Below are 27,422 nucleotides of genomic sequence, written 5' to 3' on the forward strand. Positions count from 1 at the left end.
TTAGATTGTGAGCTACTTGAATAGCTCACTTGATTGTCTTTTACATCTTTTTAATTTTCAGCACTCAGCACTGTGATTGTCATAAAGGAACTTAATCATTGTTCTTTGATCAATTGATTAATATAAAAATATTGATTTTACTGACAAAAATAGGCGTTTTTTATGATTTTGTGTATTTCAAGAAGTTGCAGCACATAATCAAGAAGAAGTAAATGTTCCATTTCCCCTACAGGAACTTTTCTGATTCAGTATGACCGGGTCTCCCAAGAGGGAAACTTGCTCAGAATAAAAAGTGAAGAGGGATGGGGTAGGGATTTGGGCGTACATAGACTTACCATTGTATTTAGATGATGGTACTAGGTTTCCATGGTGGTTCTGACAGCCTGCAGTGTTTTGGGGGCCAAAATGATAACCCTTGTTTTTGCTGATTCCAGGTATCAGGAGATATTGAGGTAAGCTGGTTAGGAGGGTGTGGTGCTGCTGTCATCAGGGTTCTGTTCCTCAGCCTCATGATTCAGCTATGGGGCCAGCAATACAAGGACAATGTTCTCCTGGTTCTGCTCACTTCACTCAACATCAGCTCATGTAAGTCATTCCAGGCTTTTCTAAAATTTGCCTGCTTATCATTTGCTATAACACAATCATATTCCATTATGCATATTCCATAATTTGTTCAGCCATTTCCCAAATGATGGGCATCTCCTCAGATTCCAGTTCTTTGCCACCACAAAAAGAGCTGCCATAAACCTTTTATATTGTTGTCCTTTTCCATTTTTATGATCTCTTTGGGATACAGACCTTGTAGTGGCGGGTCAGGTGTTTATGGTAGTATATACTTATATTTTAACTTCATTTTAGTTCTTTTCACTTATTTTTTACTCATTGTTCCATGAATTCACATTTTCTCTGTCTCCTTCATTTTGAACATGTTCTTGGACAAATCACCTTCCTACTCAGGGGTCCGGTTTGCTCTTATTTGATGAAAGGAAAATGCTATTTACATTGATTTACAAAATTATTTTGAAGCCAGTATTTCAGAACTGTGAAAGTTCTATGACTATGGGAATTATTGTAATTATGAATATGTTTTAACCAGATGTATAATTTCTTCTAAGGCTCCTGCTCTGAAATCTGGAGTCTTACAGAGATGCTTAAGGCATTGTATTATGAACATGAATAGCTATGATTTGTTTAATTACAAGGATTAGCAAAAGAAAAGGTGAAGTCTATTACAGAATAGAAAACATTCAGGCAATTTTATGAAGGTCTGCTTTGGCATTTGTTGTTTCCTTGAGGTTAGAGCTTTCCTTTAGGTAAAAGTAAAGTAAAGAAGCGTTCACTGGTAGGTTAGAGAGATCTCTGAATGATTGCCAGATATAAAGCATTGCCATATCTTATAGAAAGGCTGTCTATGTTTGGTGATATATCTGTAAACTTTTTCATTTAAAATGCCCATCCTGAAAAGCCAGAATCCTACAACATGTTGTTTACAAGAAACACATTTGACCCAGAAAGTTATGTATTTAAAGTTAAAAGGCTAGAATGGAATCTTATTATGCTTCAGCTGAAGTAAAAAAAAAAAGCAGGGGTAGTGTTCTTCATCTCAGATTAAGCAAAAATAGATCTAATTAAAAGAGAAAAGGAAGGAAACTATATCTTACTGAAGGGTAGCATAGATAATGAATGAAGTAATATCAATACTAAACATATGCACCAGGTAGCATAGCATCCAGATTCCTAGAGGAGAAGTTAAGTGAGTTTCAACAAGAAATAGACAGCAAAACTATACAAGTGGGGGATCTCAGCCTCCCTCTGTCAGAAATGGACAAATCTAACCATAAAATAAATAAGAAAACTATTAAGGAGGTGAATAGAATTTTAGAAAAGATTTGTCTGATAGACTTTTGGGGAAAATTGAAAGGGGATAGAAAGGAATATACCTTTTCTCAGCTGTACATGGAACCTACACAAAATTGATCATATCAGGGCATAAAAACTTCACAGTCAAATACAGAAAGGCAGAAATAGTAACTGCATTCTTTTCAGATCATGATGCAATAAAAATTACATGTAAAAAAGGGCTATGGACCTAGGAAATGAAATAATCTAATCCTAAAGAATGAGATGGTGAAACAAATAAACCACAGAAGCAATCGATAATTTCACCCAAGAGAATGACAATAATGAGATGACATACCAATATTTACGGGATGCAGCCAAAGCACTTTTTTGGAGAAATTTTACGTCACTAGATGCTTACTCGCATAAAATAGAGATAGAGAAGTTCAATGAATTGGCATGCAGCTAAGTAAGGTAGAAAAAGAACAAAGTAAAAACCCCAAATTAAATATCAAATTTTAAATTCTGAAAATTAAAAAGGAGATTAATAAAATTGAAAGTAAGAAGATTATTGAACTAGTAAGCAAAACTAAGAGTTGGTTTTATGAAAAAAATTCAACAAACTAGATAAACCTTTACTTAATTTGATTGTCAAAAGGAAAGAAGAAAATCAAATTGTTAGTATCAAAATTGAAATGGTGAACTTTCCACCAATGAAGAGGAAATTAGATCAATAATTAGGAGCTATTTTGCTTAAGCATATGCCAATAAATATGATAAACTATGTGAAATGGATGAATACTTATAAAAATATAGATTGCCCAGATTAACAGAGGAGGAAACAAATTACTTAAATAGTCCCATTTTAGAAAAAGAAATTGAACAAGATAGTAATCAACTCCCTAAGACAAAATCTCAAGGGCCAGATGGATTTACATGTGAATTGTACCAAATAATTAAAGAACAATGAATTCCAATACTATACACATTATTTGTAAAAATAAGGAAAGAAGGTGCTTTATCAAATTTCTTTTATGACAAAGATATGGCGCTTATACCTAAGCCAGGTAGGGTCAAGACAGAAAAAGAAAGTTGTACACCAATTTCCCTAACAAATATTGATGCAAAAATCCTAAACAAAATATTAGCAGAGATTACAGCAAGTTATCCTCAAGGTAATACACCATGATCAGGTAGGATTCATACCAGGAATGCAGGGTTGGTTCAATATTAAGAAACCTCTTAGCATAATTGACTATATCATTAACTAAACTAACACAAATCATATAATTATCTCAATAGATGAAGTAAAAGTATCTGACAAAATCCAACACCATTCCTATTAAAAACACTATAGAGTATAGCACTAAATGTAATTTATCTTAGAATAATCAATAGCATCTATTTAAAATTACCAGCAAGCATCATATGTAATGGGAACAAAGTAGAACTATTCCCCAAAACATCAGGGATAAAACAAAGTATCCCACTATCACAGTTACTGTTCCATATTGTATTAGAGATGTTAGCTTTGGCAATAAGAGAAGCAAAAGAGATGAAAGGAATTAGAGTAGGTAATGTGGAAACCAAATCATCACTCTTTGCAGATGATATGATGGTATACTTAGAGAACCCTAGACAACCAACTAAAAAAATACTAGAAACAATTCACAAGTTAAGCAAAGTTGCAGGATACAAAATAAAATTCACAAATCATCAGCATTTTTATATATTATCCACAAAGTCCAACAGCAAGAGGTACAAAGAGAAATTCCATGTGAAATAACTGTTGATACTATAAAACATTTGGGAATTTACCTGCCAAGGCAAAGTCAGGAGCTATTTGAATACAATTACAAAACACGTTTCACCCAAATACAATCAGATCTAATCTTTGGAAAATTATCACGTGCTCATAGGTTGGTCAAGCAAATATAATAAAAATGACAATGCTACCTAAATTAATCTACTTATTCAGTACCGTCCCAATCAAAGTCCCAAGAAATTAAATTAGAGATCTCTACCAGACCTAAAACTATATTATAAAGCAAAAGCATTTGGTACTGGCTAAGAAAAAGTGTAGTGAATCAGTGAAATAGGTTAGGTTCACAAAATATAATAGCCAATGACTATAGCAATCTGGTCTTTGATAAACACAAAGACTCCAGCTTCTGACATAAAAACTCACTATCTGACTGATATTGTTGGGAAAATTGGAAATTAGTGTAACAGAAACTATGCATTGACCCATAGCTAACTACCATATATGAAGATATGGTTGAAATGGGTTGATCATTTAGACATAAAGAATGAAGTTGTAAGTAAATTAGAAGAGCAAAGGATAGTCTACCTCTCAGATCTGTGAAGAAGGAAGGAATTTGTTGCCAAAGAAGAACAAGAGTACATTATGGAATACAGAATACTTAATTTTGATTATATTAATTAAAAAGTTTTTGTACAAACAAAACCAATGCAGACAAGATTAGAAGGGGAGCAATAAACTGGGAAAAAATTTTTACATTCAAGGTTTCTAGTGAAGGCTTCATTTCTAAAATATATAGAGAACTGACTCAAATTTATAAGAATCCAAGCCATTCGCTAATTGATAAAAGGTCAAATGACATAGAAAATTTTCAGATGATGAAATTAAAGCATATATAATCATATGAAAAAATGTTCTAAATTATTATTGATCAGAAAATGCCAACTAAGACAACACTGTGGTACCATGATATACCTCTCAGATTGGCTAAGATGACAGAAAAATATAATGAATGTTTGAGAGGATGCGGGATAACCTGGACTTGGCTCTTTTCTGCAATGAGGTGATTCTAGGAAATTTCAAGACTATTGAGATGTAAAAAGCCATCAGTATGAAGAGAGGAAAGTATGGAGAACATAACATAGTATTTTCACTCTTTTTGTTGTTATATGGTTGCATTTTGTTTTCTTTCTCATTTTTTCCTTTTTGATCTGTTTTTTCTTGTGCAGCATGATAATTGTGGAAATATGTATAGAAGAATTGGACATATTTAACATATATAAGATTATTTGGCATGGGAGTGGGAAAAGAGGGAGAAAAAAATTGGAACACAAGGTTTTAAAGGGTGAATGTTGAAAGCTATCTATACATATGTTTTGAAAATAAAACACTTTAAAAATAAATTTAATCTTTTTGAAGTCTTATTTTATTTTATGGAATAAAATAAGCATTTCTATAACATAGTACAATAAAAAGATGATTGCCTATGAAACTGCAAATCTGCTATTCACTTGCTGTTTCTTTCAAATATACAACAAAATTGCCATGTAAATTTCTTTCCTTTTTCTTCCCTCTGCTCTCCACCCCTGCCCTAGAGATCACAGACTTTAGATACAAATAGGAATATGTGTGTATTACATATATATATGTGTGTGTGTGTGTGTGTGTGTATAGTGTGTATATACATACTATTATAAATCTGCTTCTACATATCAAATCTTTATCTAAATGAAAATTTTGTCTTCCTTCACATGTCCTTCATTGTTAATTTGGCTTTTTATAATAGTCAACATAACTTATCTGTTCAAAATCTTATTAAAACATATTGCTGTTACTGTATCCTAGATTCCCCTGGTTCTCCTCACTTCAACTTTCATTATTTTGTGCAAGGTTTTCCATCTTTTCTAAAATTATTGAGCTCATCATTTCTTATACCACAGTACAGTTTAATCACAATCATACACTACATCCCGTACAGCTATTCCCCAATTGAAGAGTAGATCTGCAGTCTCCAAATTTTTGCCATCACAAAGAAATACTTTAGATCACATAGGTTCTTTCCCCTTTTCCATAATTATTTTTGGAAAAAGACCAAGTGCTAGTATTGCTGGGTCAAAAAGCCTAGGTAGCTTAATTATTCTTTGTACTGTCCCAATTTTTCCATATTCTCTCTAAAATTTATCATTTTTCCCTTCTATCATTTTAGCCAATCTTCTAGATGTAAAATAATATCTCAAAGTTATTTTAATTAGAATTTTTGTAATCAATGATTTAGACCATTTTTTAATATGACTATGAATTGTTTTGATTTTTTCATTGGAATTCTACCTGTTCATATCCTTTGACCATTGGTCAATTGGGGAATGATTCTTATTCTTATAGATTTAACAAATTACTTTATGTATTTTAGATATGAGACCTTTTTCTGATAAACTATCTAGGAATTATTTCCCAAATTTTCTGCTTTCCTTTTGATCTTGCCCATATTTGTTATAAGTTCACAAAACCTTCCAATTCAATGCAATCAAAATATAAACGATTAACATTTTTTCATCACTTTCTTATGAGTAGACAATTAACAAAACATTAAGTCAAGCACTGATTGTCAATTTTTGTGGTATAAATGGTTACACTGAAAATTTCGCAATTGGTTCTGTCCAGCTGGTATAAGCTGGTATAAGTGGGGGCTTCAGCAATTTCCCCCCTGATTTTAATGAGACTTGTAAAGGTTTTTCATAAGAAAAGAAGCTCAATTAAAACCTGTAATAAATGATTCTTCATTAAAAATGTTTACATTTTATTTTGCTTTATTCTGAATTTCACATCCAGAAAAAATAAAAAATATTGCAATATCCAAAATAGAATAGAAATAGAAAACATTTGTATAGTTGTACTTTAATAAAAATTTATTCAGTGCAAGTGTTTGGCTTGGATTTTAGAAAAAAATAATTTTCTGCAAAATCATTTATAGAAAGAAAATAATGGGATTATAGTCATTGATCTCCATGTTTTCTTCAGCTTTGATATCCTAAAATTGTAAGATCCAGCACCCTTTCCTCCCTCCATGCACTGAAATCAGGGAAGATTTCCTTCAGATTTCTTGTGAAGGATTCCAGGTACTCCCCCAAATTGCACAACTTCTTTAATAAATAGGAAAATCTATATATAACGGAAGCTTTGTATGTCACTTAGGATTCTCTTTTTTTTTTCTTTTTTGTGTGTTTGAGTTCCAAACCTAAAAAAAAAAAAAATTGACCGGGACAGCAGGAAGAAATGGCTTGAGAATTAGGCTTGACTTCAAATTCTAACGTCCATGACCGTTAGAAGTAAAATCTCCTGAAGCCTCAGTTTCCTCATGTTTAAGAAGAAGGGGTTGGGCTGGTTGATCTCTAAAGTCCCCTTGTTGTTGCGACATTTTATATTCTAACGTCCCTTCCAGATCTAACTCACATAATGTGAATATTCGCTATCCCATTCTCCCCCCAAAGGTAGTTGAAGGGGATGAGGGGGCCAGGGAAGGGGTCCTTAAACCAAGTGCCCGTCCTTGGCTTCTTTATCCTGCTGCTGAGTCCCTCCCTGCATTTAACAAAAACCTCTCTTGTCTGAGGGGGTCTTTGTTCTTATAAGGCCTGAAGCTTGTTTGGCTGATCAGACCACTAGTTGCCATGGTGACTGGTCTGTCTCCAAGGATACTGCCACTCCTGAGTTGCTGACCCTCATGTCTGTTCTGTATGGAGACTGTGTTATGTTCTCTAAGCCATAAGCAGAGGTGGGCTTCTTTCCCCCTTGGCTCTGGACAGCCAGGTAGGCACACGAGTACTTACTTAGGGCCCCAGGAGATACGTGTGTGAGCACTTAGGTACTTCATAAAGCCTTCTATGCATACTGAGGGAAATGGGCAAAGCCAGGGATAGACAGAGATGGAGGAATACAGAAGGGGACACATAGCTAAGACGATATAGAAAGCAGCTGGGGCTGCAAGACTTGAGACAGGAGAAGTAACCAAAGAGCCAATCATGATTCCATCCAAAATCCCAGGGCATCTCCTAGCCAGGTGCCAGCCTGAATCCATAACCGAAATCTTGCCCTTCCCAAGACAGTCTCTGAACTGTTCATGGCATGCTGTGCAATCACGAGGGCTTTCATGTGTACAAAGCACTTTTCAGGCTTCATTCATCCTACAAGACCCTTGGGAAGGAGAGAATCTGAGCCTTATTTTCCATGTTCTAGATGCAGTCGAGGCACAAAGAAGCATTTATGAGATGCTATCTGTGAGAGTGGACACAGTCTAAGCTCTGGGAATAGAAGTCAAAGTCCCTGCCCTCCAGGAGCTTACATTTTAATGGGGAAAGTCAGCACCCCAGAAGAAGGTGTAAGGAGGACAGAGAGAGGAGGGAAGGAGTTAGGGAGAAGGTGTGGGAGCATGGTGGAAAAGAAAGTCCTGACTGAGAAGAATGAAGGAGGAAATGAAGTTGCCTTAGGCCCTTCCTTAAAGTGGAAGTGCAGGCAGGAGCTGATCAACCAGAGGAAGGAGTGAGGCATGTTCCAGGGAGAAAGTTGCTGGTGATGGTGGAGAAAGAAGTCCAGAGACCCAGCAACGCAGTCTGAGCTTTTAGTCTCTCTCTTGTACAAAGAGGAGGAATACCTGTCGATATTGGTACATTTCAAGGGTCTGATCTTTCTGAGTGAATAAATATAGTGAAAGAAAATCACCCCTCAGTGAGCCAGCTTCAGCCTGCCCTTGAGAAGGCTTAACAGAGGACCTTAGAGCTGAAGCTAAAAGGACTCAGGGCTGGGGAGTCCACTCCCTCATATTCCAAGTGAGGTAAATGAAGCTCAGAAAGGGCAACTGGTTATCCAGGTCCCACACCTGAGAGGCAAGACTGGTTCTTCCTTCTGGGTAATTCTGCCTCACGGGGAGCCTTCTTCTTCATATGGTTCCCCAAGAAATATCAGAACCTAGGCATCTGTCTAGGGGTCCAAAATAAATAAATAAAAAATACCAGACTAGTTCCCAATAAGTGTAACAACCTTAAAACCACAATGGCCTTTATTTCACCTGATGGACAATGTGAAGTTCAAAGGATTTGTGCTTCAGTATAGAGCATGGCACTAAGTGGGTAGACTGATAAATGCCTGTTAGATGCATTGGGTCCCTAATACTCAAGACAGCCCTTCTTCCCTTTCACAGCTCTACTTTCCAAGGGTTGAGGTTCCCTGGCAGCAAGGAGAAAGCCCTCAGTGGTAAGTAGAGTCTATGACCCCTACTGTTGTGGGGTAAAGGGCATTGCAGACCTCACAGTCTATAGCAGTGGTTCTCAAACTCTTTTTCTCAGTATCTTTCCGGTATTAAAACGATTGAGAATCTGTCCAAAGAGCTTTTGTTTCTAGGGGTTACATGATGGACATTTATCATAAATAGAAAAGGTAATTTTCATTTGTAGACCCTTCTGAAAGGATTGCAGAGACCCTCCAGGACTCACTGCAGCACCCTTTGAGAACCACTGGTCTATAGGGATGAAAGTGATTGTCAGCTTTATTATTCTCGTAGGCCTTTGTTTTGGCCTGGTCCTTCTCGAAGTGTTTGGCTCCTTGATGGAAAGGCCGCTCCTGATTTAGCATCCTGCCACCAGAGAGCTTGGGGGCATCTGTTGAGTGCCAGTGACGCTCTACTGCCATCTGGTGGCCAGGAGCTGATCCTCCTTAGGAAAAGGGGCCACCCAGCAGAGAATGGTTTCCAGTCCCACCCATTGCACATGGATCAGCATTTCCCCAGTGCCTCGTGTGTCCCAGGCACTGGGGTGCAAGCACAAAGAATTGAACCAGCCCTTCTCACGGGAGCCAAGAAATAGGAAGCATCTCTCAGAGTTGCCAGTCTGACCTGCAGCTCTGATAGGCCATGTCAGAGGGGAAGATGGGGATGGCTCAGGGCAGCCCGTCCCCACTGGTGTAAGAACACAAGGGGGTCCACGCTCACTGCTGAAGCAGGCATTGCGTGGGAAATGAAATGCTTTTGCAGTAGACGAACCCTGACATAGGCAACAGTGAAGCTTTTTTATAGGGCCGACCTTTAATGTAGGCAGAAAATGTATCAGTCTGTGAAACTTGACTGCAGAGAAATCTCCCTTATCCCCACTTGTAATGCCAGAGAAAATGAAGCACGACAGAGATTGGTTTTTAATCTTTTAATGGTGGAGAGTTTAGGCTAGCCAATCGAATCAACCCATGTTCAAAAATCATTTGGTCCAGAGTGATTGGCAAATAGCATTTTATATAGCAAAGTAAGCAGGTAATACAGAAGCAAAAAGAATGCAGTTAGGTCATCAAGCAGCTAGTATACAAAAAATTATATTTCTCACAGCCTGAAGTAATACCAGTATGTATACAATGATAGGAATGGTTTTGGGATGTATAGAATAGTGACAGTAACAGGATGCATACAATGAGGGGAATGGGCTTAGGATGTATACAGTGATGAGAAGGGGCTTAAGGAGACCTTTGCAGGTCAGTATTTTTGGGAAACAAAACTGATTTTATCTGTAGAAGAACCTCACAGGTATAATGCCCAAGTAAGCAGAAGAACAGAAATAGGCAAGATCCCTCTATAGTCATGCGTTTCACTTTGATCTAGCTAGTGTGTGAGGCTAAATTCAGGTTCTCATGAGAAACTTACAGGGTCCTTTTTGGTTCAGCACCCTGAATGGTAAATTCTCCTCACTGTGGTGCAAACATCTTTTGAATTTGGAGTCAACATGTAGCCCCTCAACCTTTTCCTTCCTTGGCACTCATCTTTTTGGGTTTGAGCTATAGTAGTATCTACTATTGGGTAAAGGGAAGATAGTCCAGGAAGTCTCTTCAAATTTGAGAGTGCCTAAACTAGGGCCTGCCCTAGGGAGAAAATAGCGTATTTTGATCTCCCTTTCTTTTTGAACAATTGAGCAGAAATTACTGTCTATAAGGGGAGAATTCTGGGAAGGTGACAGAAACCCTAAATGCGCCTCCCGACTCTTATCAAGTCAGTAAATTTCAAGCTCTCCAGAGCCTCAGGGTGAACATAGACTGGTAAGAAATCAAGATAACTTGGACTAGAAGAGAAATTCCTCTGGCACAACCCAAAAAGATATGAAGAACAACCCCAGGATGAACATTAATCAATATGAAATGCAAACACCTCCAGGCTATCTCTACAGAAACAGCAAGGATGAACCCTGGGATAGCTGAGTTTCGCAGGACAGCAAATGGAGTTGGTAGTCTGAGTCCTGGAAGACAGAGGGAACCTCAGCTGATTTAGAATACCAGGCCCAGCTATGCTTCAGGGACACAATCCTGGGTGAGAAGGAACCAACAAACTGATAGTGCAAAAGCAATGGGGCAGGGACACTACTGCCTGTAGGTACTTGTAGGAGGGTGAACCTTTTTAATTTGGGCTTCCAGGTCAGAGGGAAGAGCTGAAGTGACGCTAGAGGCACCATTTCCCCCCCTCACACACACACACATACACACAATTAGAGGTACTTACAGTAATGATTCTCATAAAAAATATGAATTGGCAAAGAAGAAAGAGCCCAATCATAGAAAGTTATTATGGAACTAGGAAAGACCAGGGTTCATGTTCAGAGGAGGACATGGAAGTAAAAAAAAAGTTTTTACCCCAAAAGTTAAATAGCTTCTTGCCCAGAGATAATTTATTAAATAACTCAAAAAAGAATTTAAAAATCAAATGTGAGACACTGAGGGAAAAGTAAAATGAAAATAAAAGCTATCCAAGAAAAACAAGATTAAGGGAAAAAAGTTATCCAACTAGAAAAGGAAATACAGAGTTGAAAATAATACTTTGAAAATTAGGATTGGACAAAGCAAAGCCAGTGAAGCTATAAGAGATCACGAAATAACAAAATAATATAAAGAATGAAAGAATATATATATATATATATATATATATATATATATGTATATATCACTAATAAAATCCAACAGCAAGAAATACAAAGAGAAATTCCATTTAAAATAACTGTCGATAGCATTAAATATTTGGGAATCTCTCTGCCAAGAGAAAGTCAGGAAGTATTTGAACAAAACTACAAAACACTTTCCATACAAATAAAGTCATATCTAAACAACTGGAAATATATTAAATGCTCCTGGATAGGTTGATCGAATATAATATGAATTACAACATTACCTAAACTAATCTATTTATTTAGTGCTATACCAATCAGACTCCCAAGAAACTATTTTAATGACCTAGAAAAAATAATAATAAAATTCATCTGGAAGAACAAAAAGTCAAGGATTTCAAGGGAACAAATAAAAAAAAATCAAATGAAGGTGGCCTAGCTGGACCTGATCTAAAACTCTATTAGAAAGCAGTGGTTGCCAAAACCATTTGTTATTGGCTAAGAAGTAGACTAATTGATCTTTTGTGTGTGTGTGTGTGTGTGTGTGTGTGTGTGTTTTATTTTTTTATTATAGTAACTTTTTATTGACAGAATCCATGCCTGGGTAATTTTTTTTTTACAACATTATCCCTTGCACTCACTTCTGTTCCGATTTTTCCTCCCACCTCCACCCTCCCTAGATGGCAAGCAGTCCTATATATATTGAATATGTCCTAGTATATCCTAGATACAATGTATGTGTGCAGATCCAAACAGTTTTCTTGTTGCACAGGAGAATTGATTCAGAAGGTAGAAGTAACCAGGAAGAAAAACAAAAATGCAAACAGTTTACATTCATTTCCCAGTGTTTTTTCTTTGGGTGTAGCTGCTTCTGTCCATCATTGATCAATTGAAACTCAGAATTAGGTCTCTTTGTCAAAGAAATCCACTTCCATCAAATTACATCTTCATACAGTATCGTTGTTACGATATAATGATCTCTTAGTTCTGCTCATTTCACTTAGCATCAGTTCATGTAATTCTCTCAAGCCCCTCTGTATTCATCCTGCTGGTATTTCTTAAGAACAATAATATTCCATAACATTCATATACCACAATTTGCCCAACCATTCTCAATTGATAGGCAGCCACTCAGTTTCCAGCTTCTAGCCACTACAAACAGAGGCTGCACAAACATTTTAAGCATATACAGGTCCTTTCCTTCTTTAGTATCTCCTTAGTATAAGCCCAGTAGAAACACTGCTGGGTCAAAGGGTATACACAGTTTGATAACTTTTTGGGCATAATTCCAGGTTGCTCTCTCAGAATGGTTGGATTCGTTCCACAGCTCCACCAACAATGTATCAGTGTAACCAGTTTTCCCACATCCCTCAACACTCATCATTATTTTTTCCTGTCATCTTAGCCAATCTGACAGGTGTGTAGTGGTATCTCAGAGTTGTCTTAATTTGCATTTCTCTGATTAATAGTGATTTGGAACACTCTTTCATATGAGTGGTAATGATTTTAATTTCATCATCTGAAAATCGTCTGTTCATATCCTTTGACATTTATCAATTGGAGAATGGCTTGATTTCTTATAAATTAAGTCAGCTCTCTATATATTTTGGAAATGAGGCCTTTATCAGAACCTTTAACTGTGAAGATGTTTTCCCAGTTTGTTCTTCCTTCTAATCTTGTTTACATTAGTTTTGTTTGTACAGAAGCTTTTTAATTTGATGTAATCAAAATTTTCTATTTTGTGATCAATAATGGTCTCTAGTTCATCTTTAGTCACAAATTTCTTCCTCTTCCACAAGTCTACGAGAGATAAACTATCCTATGTTCCTCCAATTTGTTTATAATCTTGTTCTTTATGTCTCAAATCATGGACCCATTTTGATCTTATCTTGGTATATGGTGTTAAGTGTGGGCCCATGCCTAATTTCTGCCATACTAATTTCAGTTATCCAGCAGTTTTGTCAAATAATGAATTCTTATCCCAAAAGTGAGGATCTTTGGGTTCGTCAAACACTAAATTGCTATAGTTGACTATTCTGTATGGTGAACCTAACCTGTTTCACTGATCAACTAATCTATTTCTTAGCCAATACCAAATGGTTTTGGTGACTGCTGCTTTATAATATGGTTTTAGGTCAGGTACAGCTAGGCCACCTTCATTTGATTTTTTTTTCATTAATTCTTTTGAGATTCTTGACCTTTTATTATTCCATATGAATTTTGTTGTTATTTTTCTAGATCATTAAAATATTTTCTTGGAAGTCTGATTGGTATAGCACTAAATAAATAGATTAGTTTAGGGAGTATTGTCATCTTTATTATATTTGCTTGTCCTATCCAGGAGCACTTGATATTTTTCCAATTGTTTAAGTCTGACTTTATTTGCGTGGAAAGTTTTTTGTAATTTAGCTCATATAATTCCTGACTTTCCTTTGGTAGATAGATTCCCAAATATTTTATGCTGTCGACTAGTTATTCTGAATGGAATTTTCTTTGTATCTCTTGCTGTTGGATTTTCTTGGTGATGTATAAAATGCTGAGGGATTTATGGGATTTATTTTATAACCTGCAACTTTAGCTAAAGTTATGGATTATTTCTAATAGCTTTTTTGTAGAATCTCTAGGGTTCTCTAAGTATACCATCATATCATCTGCAAAGATGATAGTTTGGTTTCTCACTGCCTATTCTGATTCCTTTAATCTCTTTCTCGACTCTTATTGCCGAGGCTAGTGTTTCTAATACAATATTGAATAGTAATGGTGACAGTGGGCAACCTTGCTTCACTCCAGATCTTACTGGGAAAGATTCCAGTTTTCGCCATTGCATATGATGCTTACTGATGGTTTAAATATATGCTCCTGACTATTTTAAGAAAAAGTCCATTTATTCCTATACTCTCAAGTGTTTTTATTAGGAATGGATGTTGGATTTTATCAAATGCTTTTTCTGCATCTATTGAGATGATCATATGGTTTTTGTTAGTTTGCTTATTGATATAGTCAATTATGCTAATAGTTTTCCTAATATTGAACCAGCCCTGCATTCCTGGTATAAATCCTACTTGATCATAGTGTATTATCCTGTGGATGATTTTCTGTAATCTTTTTGCTAATATTTTATTTAAGATTTTAGCATCGATGTTCATTAGAGAGATTGGTCTATAATTTTCTTTCTCTGTTTTCAGCCTACCTGGTTTAGGTATCAGTACCATGTCTGTGTCGTAAAAGGAGTTTGGTAGGACTCCTTCAGTCCCTATTTTTCAAATAGTTTATATAGCATTGGGGTTAATTGTTCTTTAAATGTTTGGTAGAATTCACATGTAAATCCATCTGTCCTGGGGATTTTTTCTTAGGGAGTTAGTTAATAGCTTGTTCTATTTCTTTTTCTAAGATGGGACTGTTTAGGATATTTACTTCTTCCTCTGTTAATCTGGGCAAGCTATATTTTTGAAGGTATTCTTCCATTTCATTTAAGTTGTCGAATTTATTGCCATAAAGTTGGGCAAAGTAATTCCTAATTATTGCTCTAATTTCCTCTTCATTAGTGGCGAGTTCTCCCTTTTCATTTTTAAGACTAACAATTTGATTTTCTTCTTTCCTTTTTTTAATCAGATTTACTAAGGGTTTGTCTATTTTGTTGGTTTTTTCATAGAACCAACTCTTAGTTTTATTAATTAATTCAATAGTTTTTTTACTTTCAATTTTATTGATCTCTCCTTTTATTTTAGAATTTCAAGTTTAGTGTTTGACTGGGGGTTTTTAATTTGTTCCTTTTCTAGCATTTAGTTGTAAGCGCAATTCGTTGACCTTCTCTTTCTCTGCTTTATGCAAGTAAGCCTCTAGAGATATGAAATTTCCCTTATTACCGCTTTGGCTGCATCCCACACATTTTGATATGATGTCTCATTATTGTCATTTTCTTCGGCGAAGTTATTAATTATGTCTATGATTTGCTGTTTCACCCAATCATTCTTTAGTATGAGATTATTTAGTTTCCAATTATTTTTTGGTCTACTTTCCCCTGGCTTTTTGTTGAGTGTAATTTTTATTGCATCGTGGTCTGAAAAGGATGCATTTATTATTTCTGCCTTACTGCATTTGAGTTTGTGTGTTTTATGTCCTAATATATGGTCTATTTTTGTATAGGTTCCATGAACTGCTGAAAAGAAAGTGTACTCCTTTCTGTCTCCATTTCGTTTTCTCCAGAGGTCTATCATATCTAACTTTTCTAGTATTCTATTTACCTCTTTGACTTCTTTCTTATTTATTTTGTGATTTGATTTATCTAATTCTGAGAGTACAAGGTTGAGATCTCCCACTATTATAGTTTTGCTATCTAAGAAATAGACTAATTGATCAATGGAATAGGTTAGGTTTATAGGACAAAATGGTCAATAACTATAGCAATCTAGTGTTTGAACCCAAAGACCCCAGCTTTTGGGTTAAGAATTCATTATTTGACAAAAGTTGCTGGGAAAATTAGAAATTAGTATGGCTACTAATACTACAATGCCTACATTGACCTATACTTAACATCATATACCAAGATAAGATCAAGATGGATTCATGATCTAGGCATAAAGAATGAGATTATAAATTAATTAGAAGAAGATTGGGTAGTTTACCTCTCAGACCTGTGAAGGAGGAAGAAATTTGTGACCAAAGAAGAACTAGATGTCATTATTGATCACGAAATAGAAAAATTTGATTATATTAAGTTAAAAAGCTTTTGTACAAATAAAACTAATGTGGACAGGATTAGAAGGAAAGCAATAAACAGGGAAAACATTTTTACAGTTAAAGGTTCTGATAAAGGCCTCATCTCCAAATATATAGAGAGAATTGACTCTAATTTGTAAGAAATCAAGCCATTCTCCAATTGATAAATGGTGAAAGGATATGAACAGAATTTTCAGATGGAGAAATTGAAATAATTTCTAATCATATGAAAAGGTGTTCCAAATCATTATTGATCAGAGAAATGTAAATTAAGACAACTCTGAGATACCACTACATATCTGTCAGATTGGCTAAGATGACAGAAAAAGATAATGACGAATGTTGGAAGGGATGTGGGAAAACTGAGACACTGATGCATTGTTGGTGGAATTGTGAATACGTCCAGCCATTCTGGAGAGCAATTTGGAACTATGCTGAAAAAGTTATTAAACTCTGCATATCCTTTGACCCAACAGTGTTACTACTGGGCTTATATCCCAACGAGATCTTAAAGAAGAGAAAGGGACCCATATGTGCAAAAAAGGTTTGTGGCATTCCTTTTCGTAGTGGCTAGAAACTGGAAATTGAATGGATGCCCATCAATTGGAGAATGGCTGAATAAATTGTGGCATATGAATGTTATGGAATATTATTGTTCTATAAGAAATGACCAGCAGGATGAATACAGAGAGGCCTGGAGACACTTACATGAATTGATGCTAAGTGAAATGAGCAGAACTAGGAGATCATTGTACATTTCAACAGCAATACTACATGATGATCAATTCTGATGGACATGGCTCTCTTCAACAATGAGAAGATCCAAATCAGTTCCAATTGATCTGTAATGAACAGAACCAGCTACACCCAGAGAAAGAACACTGGGAAATGAGTATGTACCACAACATAACATTTCCACTCTTCCTGTTTGTTTGCATTTTTGTTTTTTTTCTTCTCAGGTTATTTTTACCTTCTTTCTAAATCTGATTTTTATTGTGCAACAAGATAAGTGTATAAATATGTATACATATATTGTATTTAACATATACTTAAACATTTTTAACATGTATGGGACTACCTGCCATCTAGGGGAGGGGGTAGAGGGAAGCAGGGGAAAAGTTGAAACAGAAGTTTTTGCAAAGGTCAGTGTTGAAAAATTACCCATGCATATGTTTTGTATATAAAAAAGCTATTTTTAAAAAAGCATGAAAGAATAGAAGAGAATGTGAAGCACTTTATAAGAAAAACAACAGATCTGGAGAATGGATCAAGAAGAGAATACCTGAAATCTTTGACCAAAAAAAGAGAACCTTGATACAACAATGCAAGAATAATCTAAGAATTTGGAGATGGAAGACTTGGGTTCCATCTTGGCTCTGAAATTTACTAGTTTCATGATATAGTTCCATCACCCCTGAAACCTCAGTTTCCTCATCTGTAGAATGGAGACAGCAATATTTGTATTCCTCACATGAGAAGATTGTTGTGAATAAAATGTGCTCTTTTAAAAATAAAAAAAAGAATAATCTAAGAAAATTGCCCTGGAGTGATAGAACATGAGGGGAAAGTAGGGACAGAAAAAAATTCATCTATCACCACCTGAAACAGATCCTTTGTAGAAAACATACAGGAATATTATTGCCACATTTTGAAACTGCCAGATCAAAGAGAAAATTTTGCAAGAAACTAGAAAAGAAGAGTTTGAATATGCTGGAGCTACTATTAGAATCATACAAGATTTATCTGCAGCCACAATAAAAGACTGCAGGTCCTAGAATTATATACACTGGCAATCAAAAGAATTAGGCCTGTGACCAAAAATATCATATCTAGAAAAATTATCCATAATATTGAATGAAAAAAAAATGGACCTTCAAAGAATTTGCAGATTTTCAGGACTTTCAACCAAATTCGAACTCCAAAGAAAATTTACCATATAAGAACCACTATCCAAGATTAATTTCAAGCAACTTAACATGGACAAGTTGTTTATGTTTTTTACATAGAAATATGTTTAAGATTGGCATCGGTAATTGTGTAGCTCAAAAGAAAGCTTTTATACAAATAAAGTTTAGAGGAAGAATAGACACAGAGACTTTAGGGGGGGAATGGGGCTCATAGTTCTGAAAACCCACTCACATCAGGAATGGGTTAAATAGGCATGGCTACAGATGAAGGGTATAGCACCCTCCAAAATTCATAAAGAAACAAGGGGAAAGGGATGAATGGAAGAAGAAGTAAAGGATGGGAGAAGAAGACAAGTGATAGGTCCATAGGTGGAAGGAGATTAAGTAATAGCAAAACAAGTTAAGAAGCAGAATTAAGGTAGGAGAGTTAGGGATAGAAAAGAAGAGATGTATACAAACACTATAACAAGGATCAAAGTCGAAGTTTTAGGAAAAAAAATATGGCTACTAATCATTCATTTTAGACAAAGTTAGACTTAAAGATTTAATCAAGGGAAAAATCTATATTATATGTCAGCCATACTAATATTGTTTTAGATGAATGTTTACATATGGATAAATGCATACATATATGTATGTGTCTGAGTATGTGTACATATATATATATATATGCATGTTGCTCTCTATATATGATATATGCATGTATGTGTGGGTCTATAGATGGGTGTGAATGTGTATGTATATGTATATATATGAGGGGGGAGGCCAGGGTGGTTTGTGTATATGTATATATCTATATATGTATATATAAATTGTATCCGTGCTTCATTATAGTCTGCTTGGGGGAGTGTAATGTTCAGGCTAGCTTTCTGGAGGTCCTTGGATGGAACTTGGTCTTTAAGTGGAGAAGTGATGAAGGCAGGACAGCCACCAGGAGGATGGTCAAAAATGGAATGTTTTATTTCCAGTCCTCTCAGCCCTTAAATACCCTATTTATTTAATTACATCATTAGAGCATACTGAGTATGTGTGAACTAGAGAACCATTACATCACCATGATAAGTACTAAGTGTGTGTATATATATACTAAAGAACCATCATTTCATCAATTCCACTGAGTTAACATCTTGTTATATGTATCCTTATTTCAAGTATACTTCTTCATAGTTTGGGCCCTCTACAGAGGAGGTAGGTGAGATGAAAGGGGGAAAAAGAATAAAGTAAAAAAAAATAATGTGCAGCACAGAACAAAAGAACAACCTACAAGGAAGCAAAGAAAAGATGGACACTCCTGAATATAATCCTTTATGGATTTTACTTTGATTTTATACTCCTTGAAATTTACTGTTATATATTTTGAATCTCCCTTGATGTTCTGCTGGGCACATGATGATGTTCTGCTTTGTTTTTCTTTTCTGCTTTTCTTTTTTTCTATTCTGTTTTTTATGATAAATAGAAATTTAAAAAAAACATTTAAAATGAGAATTGAGAGAATAACCTGCAGTTCTTCCTTTTCACTATTCCATTGACCAGAATGAAGAAAAACAGTATTTGCAGTTTTTAAGTTGATTGGAAGAAAGGTTTTGCTTGTAGGGAGCTGATTAGAGGGGAAAAGAATCTTCGGTTGTTGGACGGGGGAAAGCTTGTAGAACGGTGAACTTCAAATCCAATGAGAAGTATGTTTGAATGTCACCTATGCCACATTATAATGAAACTATGAGCAAATCATTTAATTAGTTGAAGATAAAATGTTTATCATTAACATTAGCAAAGTTCTATAGAAATAGAGTTAGGTGCCATCTAACAGTATGTGAAAGTGTTTTCTTTGCAACTTATAGTCTAGAGTTGCCTACAGAAATATCCACTCTACATTCTCTGTCATGGTCATTTTGCTAACAAAGACAGTAAATAAACTTACTGTTTATTTCAAGTAGCAGGTAAAAGCCTCTACCTTCTTATTATAATGATTAGCCACCACCAGTAACTTTGACTTACCTTAATTTCTAACATGGCAAATGTCATTTCTGTTGGGTGACAATTATTTATGATAGCAATATTTTCATATCATAATCAGATCCTTTTGGTTTAGGACCCAATGCCTAGTAATGATAATGAGAATTTATTGTTCTTATTCATATTTTATTATTTCTTGTATGGCAGATATGAGCCTGTAAATTTTCATTCCTTCCTTAGGGTCCTAAGTTACCAAAATAATGACCTCATAATTATTGGCTACAAACCTAGAACATCAATAATTTAAAACAAATTCATTTATGGACACAAGCATTTTCATAACATGATAGAATAAAAGATGATTCATTATATACTTCAACAACAATACTATATGATGACCAGTTCTGATAGACCTGGCCATCTTCAGCAATGAGATCAACCAAATCATTTCCAATGGAGCAGTAATGAACTGAACCAGCTATGCCCAGAGAAAGAACTTTGGGTAATGACTAAAAACCATTACATTGAATTCCCAATCCTATATTTTTGCCCACCTGCATTTTTGATTTCCTTCACAAGCTAATTGTACAATATTTCAGAGTCTGATTCTTTCTGTACAGCAAAATAACGTTTTGGTCATGTATACTTATTGTGTATCTAATTTATATTTTAATGTATTTAACATCTACTGGTCATCCTGCCATCTAGGGGAGGGGGGAGGGGGTAAGAGGTGAAAAATTGGAACAAGAGGTTTGGCAATTGTTAATGCTGTAAAGTTACCAATGCATATAACCTGTAAATAAAAGGCTATTAAATTAAAAAAAAAAAAGAATAAAAGATGATTGCCCATGAGACTGCAAATCTATTATGTACAACTTGTTCTTGCTTTTAAATTTATAATAAAGTTATCAAGTAACTTTCAAAAAAATAAATTAGTGTCTGATTCTTGTTGCAGAGGGGTAGAAGAGTAGAGCGAGGGACAATATGTTGGCAATCTTTTTTTAAAATTATTATTATTATAGCTTTTTGTTTACAAAACATATGCATGGGTAATTTTTCAACATTGACCCTTGCAAAACCTGCTGTTTCAACTTTTCCCCTCCTTCCCCCTATCCCCTCCCCTAGATGGCAGGTAGTCCAATGCATGTTAAATATGTTAAAGTATATGTTAAATACAATATATGTATACATATTTATATAGTTATCTTGTTGCGCAAGAAAAATTGGATCTAGAAAGAAAGTAAGAAAACCTGAGAAGGAAAACAAAAATGCAAGCAAACAATAACAGAAAGAGTGGAAATGCTATGTTGTGGTCCATACTCATTTCCCATAGTTCTCTCTCTGGGTGTAGCTGATTTACTTCATTACTGAACAATTGCAACTGGTTTGAATCATGTCATTGTTGAAGAGGGCCACGTCCATCAGAATTGATCCTCATGTAGTATTGTTATTGAAGTGTACAATGATCTCCTGGTTCTGCTCATTTCATTCAGCATCAGTTCATTCATGTAAATCTCTCCAGGCCTCTCTGTATTCATCCTGCTGGTCATTTCTTATAGAACAACATTTATATACCACCATTTATTTAGCCATTCTCTAATTGGTGGGCATCCATTCAATTTCCAGTTTCTAGCCACTACGAATGCCACAAACCTTTTTGCACATATGAGTCTCTTTCCCTTCTTTAATATCTCTTTGGGATATAAGCCCAGTAATAACACTGCTGGATCAAAGGGTATGCACCATTTGATAGCTTTTTGAGCATAGTTCCAAATTGCTCTCCAGAATGATTGGATCCATTCACGATTCCACCAACAATGTATCAGTGTCTCAGTTTTCCCATACTCCTTCCGACATTCTTCATTATCTTTTCCTGTCATCTTAGCCAATCTGACAGGTATGTAGCAGTATCTCAGAGTTGTCTAAATTTGCATTTCTCTGATCAATAATGATTTGGAGCACCTTTTCATATGACTAGAAATAGTTTCAATTTAATCATCCAAAAATTGCCTATCCTTTGACCATTTATCAATTGGAGAATGGCTTAATTTCTTATAAATTTGTGTCAATTCTCTATGTATTTTGAAAATGAGGCCTTTATCAGAACCTTTGACTGTAAAAATGTTTTCCCAATTTATTGGGGAATCAGTTTATTGATTTCCTTCTAATCTTGTCTGCATTAGTTTTGTTTGTACAAAAGCTTTTCAATTTCATATAATCAAAATTTTCTATTTTGTGATCAATAATGATCTCTAGTTCTTCTTTGGTCACAAATTCTTTCCTCCTCCACAAATCTGAGAGATAAACTATCCAATGTTCTTCTAATTTATTTATAATCTCATTCTTCATGTCTAGATCATGAACCCATTTTGACGTTATCTTGGTGTATGGTGTTATGTGTGGGTCAATGCCTAGTTTCTGCCATACCAGTTTCAAATTTTCCCAGCAGTTTTTGTCAAATTGTGAATTCTTATCCCGAAAGCTGGGGTCTTTGGGTTTGTCAAACACTTGATTACTATTGTTACTGACTATTTTTGGAAATATTGACTATAATTTGGAAATAAACACACATGCTGCAATCATCCTAGTTGGTGTCAGGTTGAAACATCATTCAATCTGGTTATGTAACTCTGCTGTTTTATTGGCGTCCCCCAGGCTCCCGCCCTGCTGATAAACCACCCTGCAAATAAAAACTACCTAATGCCATGCCTGTGCATCTAACCTATTCCACTGATCAACTAGTCTATTTTTAGCCAATACCAAATGGTTTTGATGACTGCTGCTTTATAATATAGTTTTAGATCTGGTACATCTAGGCCACCTTCATTTGATTTTTTTTTCATTAGTTCCCTTGAAATTCTTGACCTTTTTGTTCTTCCAGATGAATTTTGTTATTTTTTCTAGTCCAGTAAAATAGTTTCTTGGGAGTCTGATTTGTATAGCACTAAATAAATAGATAGTTTAGGTAGTATTGTCATCTTTATTATATTCTCTCAGCCTATCCAAGAGCACTTAATATTTTTCCAATTGTTTAGATCTGACTTTATTTGTGTGTAATGTGTTTTGTAGTTTTGCTCATATAGTTCCTGATTTTACCTTGGGAGATAGATTCCCAAACATTTCATACTATCGACAATTATTTTAAATGGAATTTCTCTTTGTATCTCTTGCTGTTGGATTTTGTTGGTGATATATAAAAATGTTGAGGATTTATGTGGATTTATTTTGTATCCTGCAACTTTGCTAAAGTTGTGGATTATTTCTAATAGCTTTACAGTAGATTCTCTGGGGTTCTCTAAGTATACCATAATATCATCTGCAAAAAGTGATAATTTAGTTTCCTTGTTACCTTCTAATTCCTTTATCTCTTTTTCATCTCTTATTACTGAAGCTAGCATTTCTAATACAATATTGAATAGTAATGGTGATAATGGGCAACCTTGTTTCACCCCTGATCTTATTGTTCCAATTTATCCCAATTACATATGATGCTTACTGATGGTTTTAAATAGATGCTACTGACTATTTTAAGGAAAGATCCATTAATTCCTATACTCTCTAGTGTTTTTAATAGGGATAGGTGTTGGATTTTATCAAATGATTCTTCTGCATCTATTGAAATGATCATATGGTTTTTCTTAATTTGGTTATTGATATAGCATAATATATATATATATATATATATATATATATATATATATATATTCCTAATATTGAAACAGCCGTGCATTCATGGTATAAATCTTGCTTGGTCATGGTGTATTATCCTGGGAATGATTTTCTGTAATATCTTTGCCTCAACATTTATTAGGGAAATTGGTCTACAATTTTCTTTCTCTCTTTTCACCCTACCTAGTTTAGCTATCAGCACCATTATCTGTGTCATAAAAGGAATTTGGTAGGACTCCTTCTTTCCCTATTTTTTCAAATAGTTTATATAGTATTAGAGTTAATTGTTCCTTAAATGTTTGGTAGAATTCACATGTAAATCCATCTGGTCCTGGGGATTTTTTTCTTAGGGAACTGATCAATACCTTGTTCTATTTTGTTTTCTAAAATGGGACTGTTTAAGCAATTTTTTCCTCCTCTGTTAATCTGAGCAGCCTAGATTTTTGAAGTTATTCATCCATTTCACTCAGGTTATCAAATTTATTGGTATAAAGCTGGGCAAAGTAACTCCTAATTATTGCTCTAATTTCTTCTTCATTAGTGTTCTCCCTTTTCATTTTTAAGACTAACAATTTGATTTTCCTTTCCTTTTTCTAATCAAATTTACCAAGGGTTTATCTATTTTGTTGCTTGTTTCATAAAACCAAATCTTAGTTTTATTTATTAATTCAATAGTTTTTTTGCTTTCAATTTTATTATTCTCTCATTTTATTTTTAGAATTTTAAGTTAATGTTTGATTGCAGGGTTTAAATTTGCATTTTTTCTAACTTTTTTAGTTGCAAGCCTAACTCATTGACAAATTCTTTCTCTTTCTCTATTTTATGCAAGTAAACCTCTAAAGTTATAAAATTTCCCCTTATTACCGCTTTGGCTGCATCCCACAAATTTTGGTATGTTGTCTCATTATTGTCATTCTCTTGGGTGAAATTATTAATTGTGTCTATGATTTACTATTTCATCCATTCATTCTTTAGGATGAGATTATTGAATTTCCAATTACTTTCTGGTCTAGTTCCCCCCTGGCTTTTTATTGAATGTAATTTTTATTGCATTGTGATCTGAAAAGAATGCATTTACTATTTCTGCCTTTCTACATTTGAATTTTAGGTCTTTATGTCCTAATATATGGTCAGTTTTTGCATAGGTTCCATGAACTGCTGGAAAGAAAGTGTATTCCATTCTGTCTCCATTCAGTTTTCTCCAAAGATCTATCATACCTATTTTTTTCTAATTCTATTTACCTCTTTAATTTCTTTCTTATTTGTTTTGTGGTTTGATTTATCTAGTTCTGAGAGTGTAAGGCTGAGATCTCCCATTTTTTAACTTTCCTGTCTATTTCTTCTTGCAGCTCTCTTAACTTCTCCTTTAGGAAGTTAGATGCTATAGCACTTGGTGCATATATGTTTAATATTGATATTGCTTCATTATCTATGGTACCCTTTAGTAAAATATAGTTTCCTTCTGTATCTCTTTTAGTTAGGTCATTTTTTGTTTTCCCTTGAACTGAGATCAGGATGGCTACCCCTGCTTTTTTTTTTAACTTCACCTGAAGTATAATAGATTCTGCTCTAGCCTTCATTCTGTTTATATCACTCCACTTTAAATGTGTTTCCTGTAAACAATATATTGTTCTATGACATCTGGGCAGATTTCTTTGATGCTTTCCTGAAAAATAGTGTCTAAGATCTTTTTTTCATTATGGTTTTCGGGAGTCCAATTATCCTTAGATTGTCTCTCCTAGATCTATTTCTAGTACGTATTTTCAATGTAGGTATTTAACTTTTTTTCTATTTTTCATGTTTTTGCTTTTGCTTGACTGATTCTTTGTCTCCTTGAGTCATTCATTTCTATTTGTTCAGAACTGATTTTTAATGAATTTTCTTCATTTACTTTTTAATTTCTTTTTGTATTCATCCAGTTGAGTTTTTAAATGAGTTAATTCATTCTATGGAATTTTTTTCCATTTCACCATTTTTTTAAGGAGTTATCTTCTTTTTCTAATTCACAAATTCTGTTTTTCCTTTCCTTTCCCCATTCTTCTTCTAGATCTCTTTTAAGATCCCTTTTAATTTCTCCTAGGAGAACCTTGTATGACGGGGACCAGGTTATATCCCCCTTTGGGGCTTCATCTAGAAACAATCTGCTTTTATTCTCCTCAGGGTTTGAAATCTATTCTCTTTCACTATAAAAGCTATCTACAGTTAGAGCTCGCTTTGCTTTTTTACTCATTTTTTTAAAAGTTGGGGTCTGCTTTTGGGGCAATGAGGGCTTTCCAAGCTTCCTCAACAGGCAGCAGGAAGTAGCAGTGAAACCGCAGCAGCTTCCCTGGGATCAGCTGTGATGAGATCACTCTGAGTCACTCTCGATGCTGGGTGGGTGTGGCCAGGTCTTCTGAGACTACAGCACTTTGGGGTACACTCTTTACTCTCTGTGTGTGGGAAGTTTTATAACTTCTCTGCAGATCTACTGGCTTGCAACCAGAGCAGAGTGGCCAACACTGTGGTAGAGTCCTCCCTGAAAATTTTCTGCTTCTGGAGACCACACCCCACCCAAGGTCTACTCATCATGTTTTGGCCTCAGTGCTTTGCCTGCTTGCCTGTGCCTGCACCTGGCCTGGTCTCCTCCCATGGCTGCACCCAACCCAAACAGACCTTTTCTAGTGATCTTCGATTTTCAAGATTATCTTCTGTTGGTAATGTCTTGTCCCAGAACCTGATATTTGTGGGTTCTGACAATAGAGCACTAATTCAGTGACTGAATTTTTAAAATAGTTTGAGGGTAGCAGGGGAGCTCAGAAAGAAGTTTGTGTCCTCTCATCATCTTGGCTCTGCCTTATGATGGCAATCTTTGAAAAAAAGGAAGGAAATCTCAAGGGAATAGTAAGCACAGACATCAGTTGTCCTTGGAGTCCTTGGAGGAAAAGGGGAGTAAAGGATGTGTGCTGAATGAGAGAATTTTTGTTTTTTTTTTTTCATTTTAAAATGCTATTTTATTTTTATTTTTACTTATTTAACAACACTACCAATTTTAAACTACAGAATAAACTAAAAGCTCCTAAATCCTCCTCTTGTTCTGCCTCTCCTCTTTTCCCCTTCAGCCACCTAAATCCTTGCACAAAGTTCTGGGCATTTAACTGAGCTTGAGCCCCATTAATGTGGGTTTTAATGAGAGAATTTTTGTGCTCTTCCACTGTTAATTCACCTAAATTCTGCCTTGTTAAAATTTTCTTTCTGTTCTTCAGATTAGAGTATAATTGCACTACATCTGGTGCATGGTCCCTCTTTGTTGTATGAGGAGTTAGCAGGGTCTGGATAAAATATTTAATCTGAAGTTTTGTTGGTTGAAGGGCCAAGAGGCTTTCTGTTCCTCTTGAAGAAAGTGTTATATCTTCCTGCACAAAATCCCCACCCCAACAAATTTCACTAATACCTGCTATATGAAGCCAATTTGGCCTTCTTGCTTTAAGTTATTCTTTCACCCCCATTTTGTGTATTTCTGAATGACCATATGTGAAGTGGGTTCACATCCCTATCTATCTTATTAGGTATCAATAATCTGTGAAATACTGGTCCTTTGTTGAACCTAATCCTGTGATTTGAGGCTGAAGGTCAGGAAAGATTTTAGGGCTGAATACATCGATTTGAAAATCATCTGTAGAGATGATCATTGAACCA

At 35.1% G+C, this 27,422-nt stretch overlaps 1 pseudogene; it reads left to right on the forward strand.

Moving 5' to 3' along the window:
- The first annotated feature begins 8,024 nt into the window (after positions 1-8,024).
- Positions 8,025-27,422, forward strand: part of LOC100917294 — a 41,078-nt pseudogene continuing 21,680 nt past the window's right edge.

The sequence above is a fragment of the Sarcophilus harrisii genome, chromosome X, assembly GCF_902635505.1.
Source record: "Sarcophilus harrisii chromosome X, mSarHar1.11, whole genome shotgun sequence".
In the NCBI taxonomy this organism is placed as follows: Eukaryota; Metazoa; Chordata; class Mammalia; order Dasyuromorphia; family Dasyuridae; genus Sarcophilus; species Sarcophilus harrisii.